Here is a 12,103-nt window from a genome sequence, read left to right on the forward strand (position 1 = left end):
TAGCAACTGTATCGAGGCGTTGTCCCCAGCCTGACCCCGCGGCAGGATGGAGAAGGCTGTTAGCACGTAACTGTCCTAAAGTACCGCGGTGCCCCTCCCTCCCCCGCAGCCGGCACTCGGAGTCAGGCCGCCGCGGGCCTCTCCGCGCCGTCTCTGGGCGTGTGCCCCGCCGCAGCTCCGCCGAGCCGCGAGCCTCCCGCGAGGGGGGCGGGGAGCCGCGGCGGAGCAGCCCGGTCTGCGGCTTCCTCCCCACGCCCGCGCCTCCTGCGCACAGCCCGGAGGACGTGAGCAGAGCCCGTCCCCACGCCGCCGCGCTCCCGGGCTCCCTGCCCAACCGAGGTAACTTTTCTGCCTGCTGGCGCGGGGGGATCCGAGGGGGTCTCCCGTTTGCGAGGTGCGGAGGATGAGCTGGAGGCCGGGGGCGAAGCGCGCAGGGCTGCGCCCCTGACGCGTGGCCCCCGCGCCGCCCGGCCGCCCGAATCGCTGGAGCCCGGAGCCCGCCGGGCCCGACCCCGGATCTCGCCCGGCCGCCCGCTGGGACCCCCGGGGCCGAGCCTGTGCGCCCAGCCTGGGGCCCGGGGACGCGCCCGCCGCGCCCGCCGCCGCGCTGCAGCATTTGCTGGGCCGGCGTGCGGAGCCTGAGCACCGGCCTCCCGCCCGAGCGGCTTTCCCTGGGAGCCCTCGCCGAGAAGGGCGGCTCGGTTCCCGCGCCGTTTCTCGGTCAATTTGCCTAAATCCCCCGTTCGGGGCGCCATGTTTTAAGTTGCCCCTTGGGGTGGGGGCGAGGGCCAGACGGCCGAGCGGGGAGGGTGGGGGGCAGGGGGGTGCGACACTGCGGCGCCGCCCGGGGTGGGGGCCGACCGGAGGGGCCCTGAGCCCAGCGCGGTTGGCCGCGGCTCGTCCGAGGTGCGCGGCGCGGGGGTAAGGTGCGCTCCGCACAAAGCATCCCGGCTCGGGAGCGGACCGGCGCTTTTATGTAACTTGTCTCCTTCCCCGAACTGGGGCAGCTTCTCCCAGACGGCGGCGGGGCTGCAGCCCGGCGGACGGGAACGAGGAGGGAGAGTCCTGAAGACGTTGCTCTTGACCCGGGCACCTGCGGGGCCCCGCCGCCCCGCTTTCCCTGCCCTTGCCCCCCTGCTCGGGGAGGCCGAGGGGCCGGGAGCGGCGCCGCTCACCTGGCGCCCGCGGGACTGGGAGCCGCGGGGGGAGCTGTCTGGGAGAGCGGCTCTGCGGCGGTGGGGGCGGGGCGGCGGGGCTCCGGTCCCCTGGAGTCGTGGTCTCGGCCCGTTCCTGGCGGGGCTTTCCCGGCTCTGGCCGTGGGGGCTTGCTGTCTTGGGTTTCCCCTCTAATCTTGCTCTACTTCTTCCCCTCCCTTCTCCCCCTTTCGCTTCTCCCTTTCACCCCCCCCACCCCCCCATCAAGTTCATGGCTTCTGCAATGCGGTGGGTGTGGTTACCTAGTAAATTGTAACTGTGGTCCTTTGCAGTGGGAGCGTTCTTTCCTTTTGGGTTTTTATATTTACAGATCCAAAGTTTTCTAGGGTTTTCTCCTCCAGTTGAAGTCCCGGGTTAGAGCTGGGAAGAGATTGTTGCAGAACTAATAGAATGATAAAGAAAACATGTGTTACTAATTACTCCTGGAGGCTGGGCTGAGAAATCCTGAGAGGGCCAGGCAGTCCTGCTCAAATGCAGTGCTTCCATTACGTGTTTAAGTTGGTGTTTCAGCTTTTTTTTTTTACATCAGTCTTGTGGAATTGCTTTTGCAGATATCCTGCCTGTCCTTTGGGGGGCCCATTTTTAGGCTCTCTGAGGCGACCAGGTGTGTTGGAGTTTTCCCTGCTAGCGTTAACTTCCTAGTGGAAGAGGCATCATGCCAAGTGTTAAAAACATTCCCTTTGAATTTTACACTGATTTTTAAAGTCTTAAGGAAACTAAAAAGATAAAACTCCACGTATATCTGGGAGCCCTGGACGTAACATCAATTACAGCAAATTAAGCAGAAAAGCCCTATTAAGAAAAGGGAGCACATCAAGCTCCAGTGAACTCTGGGGAATGGGAGGTGATTTATGTCTTGGCTCAGACAAGGTTTTAAAAAAATGCATGTTAATTTTGGTATCAAACTTTTAAAACTGTAGTTGGAGTAACAAAGTTATTGTGAGAAGAAATAAATTCTGAATTGAGAAGTGTGACTGTTAATTTCAGAAGGCACTGATAAAAATAAAATAGTGGAATACAAAATGTCTCATTTGCATTTTCTGATTGTTTAGCAGAGGGAAATATAAGATGCCCAAGTTACTTCATAAAGTTTATCTAGACAGTACACTTCAGGCAAATAATTTTTTTGCAAAATAGGATATGTTTTTCGAATGATGTATTAAGAAGAGTTGCTACTTTATTTAATTTGTAAATCCCTTTTAGGTAAAGGTTTGGGAAGATACAGGTCAAAGGTCAGTGTCTCTGAAATATTTATCTTTAATTTTTAAGTGATTTCTTCTGCATAAAAGTGATTTAGGTCAAAAGCCATTTTTGTCAATTCTTGTACAGTCCTTGGACTTGGGCCAACTTTGAATTGCGTTGCAATTTGGAGATCAGGGGTTTTTAAATTTTTTTTTTTTACTTAATTAGATGCCATTTTATATGTATATTGGTGTGTTTTTTAATTGTTTGGTCAAATGCATTCAGGGGCCACCCAAGAAGAAAAGAGGTAACCCTTCATGTACTGAGAGATATATTGTCATTATTTCGGGAATTCTTCTGGATTTGCTGTATGTTGGATTAAATATGCTGGAACATGCTGTCCAAGAGATTTTCCTACATGTTGTAAAATAAACATTCATCTTTTAAGTTAGTGCTTTAAAAAAAAAGTCTTAAAATTCACAAATTAGAATTCATGTCCTCTCCAGTAAAATAGAACTCTAAGAATGGGCTGAAAAATAAATACATGTTTCTTTTCTATGAAAATTTGACTCTAATAAAGAGAGAGGTTTCTTAAGTACTCTACTACCCAGGTCATCTTTAGTTTCCATAGTCTCTTCCAAGTATCCAACCACAGTTTTCCTTTGAATGTCAGCTTTATTATGACTTACCATAGAAATTATAGACTTACATTGAAAACCATGAGTCAATTTATCTTTAGCACCACTTCATTTAGAGAGATCTTTAATAGTGCAATCACTGCAATGTATTTTTTTCAAAAGGCTAGCTAACTGCCTATTTGTTGAGAATATATCAGGCTCTCCTGGAGGGTTCTGCTGTCATTTGATTTGCCTTAGCTGCAAAGAATTATGTGCTCACAAGAAAGGACTGGAGCAGTGAAGTCATTGCCCTGCCCAGTGTTGTGACATCACTATGGCTCAGAGGAAACAAGGGTGGAGCAGGCAAAACCAGATGGTGTTAAGCATCTTGCTGGCTTTAACTTTGCCTAATAAATGAATGAGACTCTCCTTTCTCAAGTTGAACCCCTCTGTAAGGTATGGTTTAGAGAATTGGAAGGTAGACATGAATGAATGGGAAAAGGTGTTTCATAGAGCAAGGAAGAAGAGTTTTTGTTGTTGTTGTTGTTGGGGGTTTTTTGGTGCAATAGTAGAAATCATTGAATATTCCTTTTATTGAGCAAGATACTCTAGTTTTTTAAAAGGGCCATTTAAAAATTTTTATTTAAAAACAAGAATAATGAGTCTATATATTTTTTATGCATAGAGTCAATATACTTCTTGCAAGTCTTTGTACCAAAATAGCATTCTTACTAAATTCTTTGTTTAGATTATTGGTGTTGTCTTTTTGAAGTGTTTGGTGCCTATAATGATAGTTTATTTTCTGGGTAGGCAAATAAAACAAATTCTGATTTATTTTTAAGTGATGTGATTGCAGTTGGCAATTGGTAAAAGTGGAAAAAGCTACAGATTTGAAAAGTTTAGAAGATTCCTGCAGTGATTGGGGGTAATTGATCTCTATTTATATGCAAAATATTTTACAACTTTAAGCCTAACTTAGAATTCTAGTGCAGAGATTATCACAGACACTTTTCATCCAAATTAGTGGTGAATAAATTATAAGAGGAAATCTGAAGTTCTGAAACTCTAGAGTATATTTTATGTTTTGGTTTCTGAATTTAATGTGATGGAAGCATAAAGAAAGGAAGAAATACAGAAGCTGCAGCTCTTATTGACTTTACCTCCTTGGTAAGATGACTGTCATTTTTGCATGTGAGTGTTTTATGTATAGGAGCTCTGGCACTTCTTACTTAACTGTGTAGCTAGCACACACTTCCAAAGCAAAGGGAAGAAAAATAAAAATGGGAAGAAAGGCATGAAAAGAGAAGTTGAAATTAGGTACCAGAACTGTAGAACACTTAGTTGAACTGTCTTCGGCGCTGCAGTTTTAGACCTGGCAATGGCTGGTTAAATTGCACACTTTAAAATTATAAGCTTCTATTAGCACCAAACCCCTAATTCTTTCGTAATTTGCAGTACAGAGAAAAAGCTGACAACTTAATTTTTAGATTGCTGACATTTTGATAAATTGTTCTTATAGCCCTTTCTTACAAACTTAAAAGAAAAAGCAGCAGAAAGGTCTGTATTAGATCCAGAAAACAAACACGGTATTTAACCTGCCTCCTGTTTGTTTTTCTCTCCAGTTATACTGAGTGATTGCTTGACATGAGTAGGAACTTATTTCTCTTGGAGTTTCATCCCCAAACCAAGTACAGATCTAAACACAGCGTTGAGTAACTATTTAAGGAAATGAATAAAAAATGAAGCCTTTAAGTGACTTACCCTTCACTGCAAAAAACATTTGAAAAGGCTTTAAAAGCACCGCTGCTTTATGTAAAAATGAGAATTACTGGACTCATGTATGTAGTTATTATTTTTAATGGCACCATCCTCTTTATAATAAGCTTGCTACTCAGTCCATAGCTCAAATTAGGTAGGTTCTGCAGGTTTTGCCAAATCAGAGAAGAGAATGCTGCAGATACCAAGGGGAAAAAGGAATGGCTTTTTTGAAGGGAGATCTGCAGGCTGCCTGCTTCCTTTCTTGCCTGCTGTAATTGGTGTCATGGAGGACATCAGTGCAGAGGGACTACTCACAAGAAGAGGGATCAGACTGGAGTGTGACAAAAGCTGAAAATGGATTAGGGCTAGGAGATTATATTGATCCTGACGTTGAACTAAAAAGAGAAATATATTTTATTGTAGATCTCTCCTTTGATTATTTTTATATATATAGTGTTTACATTCTCAAACAAGTTTTTTTGTGTTTTAAAAGTTATTTTAATAATTTTCATTATTTTTAAAACAATCATTTTTTTAAAAATATTTTAACATCTCTGAAATTGGGACATGTCTTAAAATTGCTTTCAACCATGTGGTAGAGAGAAAGCTGGCAACTTAATTCACTGATTGGGAGCTTGCATCAAAAATTGGAGAGTTGGGCCCTGGCTAGTGTCATACAGTGGTTAGAGTGTCAGCCCGCACAGAAGGGTCTTGGGTTCGATTCCTGGTCAAGGGCACTTACCTCAGTTGCCTCCCCATACCTGGTTCAGCACGTGCAGGGGGCAACCAGTCAGTGTCTCTCTCTCTTTCTCTTCCCCCCTCCCCCCCTCCCTCCCTTCCTTCCACTTTCTATGAGAGCAATGGAAAAAAATATCCTCAGGTGAGGATTAACAACAACAAAAATTGGAGAGTTGGAAGAAACCCTTGGGGACAGTAATGGAGCACTCATAAGAAATAGTGCATTATCAATGCAGAAACATAGAGGGTGGTGTGTAAAAGCCAAGGCAACAGTAACTGAGTCGGTCTGCAATTCAAAAGAGTTGGATTTGGACCTTGTGAAGAATTTTTAGTAACACTTCGGGCAATTGATTTTGTTTTTGTTTTCTTTACATATGCATAAATAAGTAAATCTAAAAGAATAAACCTAAATAAATCTAAAAGAGTTCTTTGAAAAGTTAGAAAATAAAAACTCCAATGTATAACTCATAGCTTAATTGGCAGAGTGCTGCATCACATGTTATTACTTGCAATTAATGGTTTCATGAATTTTATGAAATATGATTTGCCACTTGTCTATGCAGGTTTTTTCGGAAATGCTTTGTAATGTTCATTGCTTATGCACCCGGCCCAGTCCGTGTATTATTAATTATATTTCTTACATGAATCCCTTTATAGGAAAAATCTATTGATCGAGCTTCATTTTCCATTTTGACTTTTCCATGTGGTCCTTGGAAGATGGTTGGACTTTGGTAGAGATCAGTCATTGAGAAGGCATTCCAGAAGTCAAGAGGCCTAAATTTAGATGGAATGTAGCCTTTACCTTGGGGAGTAGCAGAGATGAGTCTAAGGAGGGAGTGTGGGGCGTGATTGTGGAAGGTTTTTGTACTGTATATGAGACTAAGGAATATTTTGGACTTTCCTCAGTAGTGAGGGGCCATTGAAAGTAGCTGAGTAGGAAGAAGAATATTTACCTGGTGAGAACGTAGGATGTATTGGAAGAATAGGAGTCTGGAGACAGATAGTTTTTGTTAATGGATCAATCCAAAAATTTTCAGATATTGTATGTAATGATTTTCCTTTCAATGACTGATATTTCCAACTCATCACATATATTTTGTGGTCATATTTAGTTGAAGATTACATATTACTTTTGGACTGTTTGGGGTAGGAGATGAGATATATAGAAGGTGGAGAGATTTTCGTTCATATTTATCTTTCCAATTAAAACATTCTCATTATTTCAGATATTTAAAATAATGCATGCTGGCTCTCAAATATATTCTAATAATACTGAAAAACAAAAAGAAGAAATATCATTTAGGGATAGCTACTGTTAATATTTTTAGCAAATATCCTTCTAAAACTAGCTCTCTCAATGTATAATGTACTATAGTGGGTCTTGGAATCAGACAGGCCTGAGCTGGGCTCCTAGTCTCACTATTTAATAGCTATGTAACATGGGTCAAGACTCTTAACTTCCTTGAGTCTGTTTGCTTATTTATAAAATGGCCATAATGCTTAAATCTCAAGGCTATGAGGACGAAATGATACAAAACATGCAAAACATTGAACATAGTACCTGGTATATCATAAGTGCCTATTAAATAGTAGTAGCTTTATTTTGTATATGTATAGATTCATAGATAGGTACATAGTAATCTACATGAATTGACTTCTAGCTGAAATAGGAATATGGAACCATTTTCTTTTTTATGTAACAGTATGTCCTGGAAAAACCTTTTCATATATGCAACTTTATGTCTGCATTGTTATTTTTAATGGGAAATCTTTTCTTTGAGTCCTGTACAGCACTGGTGAGGGATCATTACCTTAATGATGACAATTATTTGAAGCCTTGTCATCCCGCCCCTCCTCCTCCCCATACTTACTGCCTGTACTTTTCATCACTGTCTTGAAGCACACACATCAGAGGGCTATGGTGAAGCAGGACAGTAAGCAAAATTAAAATCTCTAATGACAGCTGTGTACATCTCACTGGTGTGTGTGAATATTTTGTTTTGACAAACTAAAACAACCAGCCTCTAGCCATATATTTCCTGATTTCCTAATTTAAATTTTAATGCAGAGTCTCTTTATGGAGGGCTGACCTCCCCCAGCAGTCTCACCTTGAGGTCCCAGGTGCCCAGTGTCTTTACACCTATGTCCCAGCAGGCCCCAAAGGGCAGCCAAAACCACAGCCGGTAACTGAACTAAACTCTGAATTCAGAGTCAAGCCACTGCAGAGTCCGGGATAGTTTGGGAGGTATGGGGGCATTGGGCCCCCAGAGATAGAAGAGTTAAGCTTCTCTTGGTCGTGTTCTGAATTCTGAACCCTTCCTTTGTCCTCAGGAGTAGAGAGTTAACAAATCAGTTTACAGGTTACATGCAGATTTCCTAGGGATATGGGCTACTCGGATATAAGTGCATTGTTTTGATTGATCTTAAGTTTACTTGAAACCCATTCTTGTTTTCCCTATATTCACACAGTTGAGGAAAATAATTTTGTGATCCTAGGGTGGTGCTAACTGGAACGGTGCTCCTGGACTTCTTTGGTCAGGCCATGATGGAGTCCATGAGCTTGAGGCTGGGCCTGTGAGTTGCCTGCTTTTATGTAACTTGTATCTAGAGTTGCTCACATCACAGAGATAACAGAGAGTTTTTGGAATTCATTACAGAGAATTTTTGATTTCTGTCTACTGTGTCCCATCATTTTGTGCTGTTAGTAATGACTTTATTAACTTTATGAGAAATACTCTTAGTGGACTAAGTATAGGGTTGGCAAATTAAAGGGGGACCAATTTGTCTGCTCGAGACATTTGGAAATGTCCCCTTTGATTTTTGAAGTCTAGATAGCAGTAACTCATGGGGAGGAGCTGTTTTGTAGGATAAAGAAAATATGAGTTAGAAGAGATACAAATGGAAACATCTGCTAACCTACTGAGACAAGGCCCCCCAGCTGTGATGTGGTGATGATGGTGCCAACCTCAAGGTTGAAATGAAACCTATATATATTCAAAGACATCTGGAGTGGTGTGTGATGAGAGTACTCCCTCAGTGAATGTGCTCTCATTTCAGCTGGTAATGTTGTTTACCTACTTTGCTTGTACCTAGGGACCTGTCGTAGGAATTGCGAGACTCCAAAGACAAATTCTCATGACATTCCATCACAAACTCCATAATCCAAAAGATGACCCTCAACGAGAATACAGAATTTTGTCAGTTTTGAATCTCTAAATAACAGTGGTAGAGGTTTGCAAAGAATTAGCCACAGTGGTTTTCAAATTTTTACATGCAACAGAATCACCTGGGAGTTATTAAAAAGCAATTTCTAGGGGCCCATCCACAGTTCTGTCAGTAGATCTAGAGTTGGGTCAAGACACTGTATGTCCAACAAGTACTTCAGTGGATTTTGATACAAGTGGTCCCAGGGCCAGATTTTGAGATGTGTGGTGTTAAGGGATCTTGTCTTAGTGACTTTTCAGCTTACTGGCTATTGTCTGATATACATGTAATCTAGAAAGATAATTCACTGTGAATAAAGAGTACTAACTTTTTAGAGAATGTTTAGCATAAAGGAACGAGTCTTGACCTGGAAATGAGTCCTGACTTTGGACTGAGAAAACCTGGCTTCGTTATGGCTGGTTCACCACGTACCACTTTTGTGGCCCTAGGAAATTTTTTTGGTAAAAATTTGAAAGGTAAAGGAAAAGAAATAGGATTAAGGGATAGCTTTATTATCTATGAAATGGGAATGATAGTAATTACATAGCAAAAGGGTCAGGAGTATTAAATGAGAACCAGAGTGAAAATACATGACTCTGAATACATCTTCAGCTGGAGTTACTTTTCTTTCATTATGACTGATCATAGAAAAATGGAGTAAAATCAGGTAGTGAAGAAAAGCTGCTCCTATGGGTATGGGATCCTGCTAATCTGGTCACACTCAGCCACTCAGATCTCGCAGATAGATGTTCTCAAGATATTATGAAGTTCTTAACTTATATTTGTGAAACTTAAAATGTTTAGGAGCTTTGTTTTCTTTATAGATGCTACTATTTTTAGTGATAATAAATGACAAATGGTCAGATTACATTATGAGATCTATCGATTAGCATTTTTTTCTATGCTCACATCCAAGAAGGTTACACATCTCGCATAAGCCATGTATAGGGGCAACAAGACAAAAACAAAGTCACTTGTAGTTCACACTGAAATTTCATCAATTTCTTAGGTTCCAAAGATGATTCCAGAGGGAGCTTCTACCCCTTGGTGCTACAGTTGCAATGTGGGGTCTGAAGAAGCTTTTAGTGACAGCCTGCCCCCATTTTAGTAGAGAGAACCAGCAAGACACACGAGTTATTAACCATCTTCAGACAGCTGATAACAATGTGCCAAACACGATACTTTGACCTTTTGTAAAGCTCTTTTTGTTCATTCCTTTCTCCATTTATTTGTTTATTCCACAAATACTTATGGGATGCTAATGACCTTGGTGCCTTTGCTCGGTGCTGGGATTATAGCATTGAACAGGACAAACCAAGCCTCTATTCTCCCAAACCCTGCATGTTAACAGGGCGCAGGTAATGAACATAGAAACAAGTAAGACGGTGCTGAATGCTCTGAAGCAAACCAGGTCACAGTGACTATGCATGTAGAGCGCTATTTTAGATACTGTCATTTGGTGGTGTTTAATATTTTATTAAGTCCTTCCTGTCTGCATCCCTTCTCTGCAAGTATGATATCAGTTCTAGATTATGAGAGGTAACGGGCAGGGACCACACCTTTAATCATCTTTGTGTCTTTGGCCTAATACAATGCCTTACAATGAACCCACGTGAACTGCTTAATAAATAGCTTTTACTCTCACCACCCCTTTCTGGTACCTTATCTCTCTTGTGATATTATTTTTACTTAGAATATATACCCTCTTCTTTCTTATTTAGGTTTAATTTCTTGTATGTCCCACTTAGATGAAGCTTGTACTTAAACTTGAATTTGGAACTTTATAATCTTTTTCTTGGAGAAGGTTCCCATGTGGTAAAAGCTTCAGTGCTTACAAAGCCTGCCTCTGCCTCTGATCACAGCCCACATTAAACTGCAAGTCCAATGAACCAGAATCCAGAACTTTGTCCCAGCTCATTGTTTTTTGAAGTATCTGATGGGTGCACAGGAGAGACGTGTCCCAAGGCATGAATTTACTTGAGACTTGACCAAAAGAAGTCACTGAAACTCTCAGAGACATAAATTCATCTATAAATGTGCAAAACCCCTTTCTTTGTGCTGCAGAATTATTGTGATGTGAAAGCACTTTTCGAGCTTTGAAGATGCATACGATAATCTGCAGGGTTTTTAGGGAGTTAAGATGGCAAACATTTAGGGGAGGGAACATCTTGAATTTTTTCATGCTCTGCTCCCACTGTTCTATGCCTTCATTCGTTGTCTTAATAATGGAGTATGCCCTGAGTATAAGTAAGCGCCAGCACTGTGCAGGTATTGGTGGTAGCACCATGAACAAAATGAGCAGCAGTGCCTACTCATGGGGCTTCCTGTCACCCAGGGCACAGGAGACGAGCTATTGCCTGTTTGGCAGTTGCAATCCAAGGTGACATATGCTGGGACAGGGGAGTTGGAGCACTGAATGAGCACAAAGGAAGCTCACCTACCAGACCCTGGGGTGTGTGAACAATGACCTAGAGTCAGCATATGATGGAGAAGGGGGAGGGCCCGGTAGGGTCTAGAGGAGGCAAGAGGGGAGATGTTTGAGATGACAGCAGCATGTACAAAGGCCAAGGGGAAAGGAGCTTGGTCATTTCAAGGAGCTGAAGGAAACTGCATCTGGCTAAGGAGTGAGACAGTATCCAGGGACAGTGGGGAGAGATGAGATGAACCTTGGAGGAGCTGAGGTCAGAGTTCAGAGCCCCGAGAACCATGCATCCTGAGGGTGATGTGGGGCCAATGAAGGGTTTTGCCTTGTTGGATGACTTGGTCAAGTGTGATTTTTAGGAAGGTTACTGTGGCTCCTGTGGTAATTCAGGGAATTTACTTTTTGAGAGACAATATAGCAATTGTAATTAAAATTACTGTTGTTGAGTCATTTTTTTGAGTGAATGAATGAATCAGTAAGCTCATTAATAAATTCTGATTCCAAGGTAGTCTAGCTTTGTTAGAAATACTAAACCTTAAAAACTTTTTCTATGAAATAAAAATAATCACACTTCACAATATACCCAATTCTTGCAGCAAAATTGTATAAGTCTTTGCACATAGTAAGTACTCAATAGCCAGTAGCAGTATTGCTGTCCAGGGAAGAATTTTAAGGTAGTCAGAACTAAGGAAGTGGTAGTAGAGATGGTAGGAAATGAGTTATTTAAAAAATGTTTAGGAGGGGGCAGATGGAGGCTCGGTGGGGTGTTGGGTTTGTGAGGTGAGGGAGGGGGGAATGGCCCCACTTGACCGTCTCTGATCTTGCATCCCGTGGGTAGGCCCAGGGTGATGGTGGGGTTGCTGATGGTGGTGTAGAGGTTGGGAGTTGGGCCTGAGGGTCCTGCATGGACATCCGAGGAGAGATGTCCAGGAGCCTTCATGTATGTGTCTACAAGCCAGAGAGGTTCA

General features: G+C 42.6%; 1 protein-coding gene across 1 annotated transcript in view; it reads left to right on the plus strand.

The window, feature by feature from the left end:
* Positions 1 to 217: 217 nt before the first annotated feature.
* The window catches only part of EPB41L3 (erythrocyte membrane protein band 4.1 like 3), a 131,618-nt gene continuing 119,732 nt past the window's right edge, over positions 218 to 12,103 (plus strand). The window contains exon 1 of the mRNA XM_087818962.1: positions 218 to 339. The gene's annotated coding sequence lies outside the window, so the exon portion shown is untranslated. The remainder of the gene's footprint in view (positions 340 to 12,103) is intronic.

The sequence above is a fragment of the Miniopterus natalensis genome, chromosome 7, assembly GCF_054644295.1.
Source record: "Miniopterus natalensis isolate mMinNat1 chromosome 7, mMinNat1.hap1, whole genome shotgun sequence".
Lineage (NCBI taxonomy): Eukaryota > Metazoa > Chordata > Mammalia > Chiroptera > Miniopteridae > Miniopterus > Miniopterus natalensis.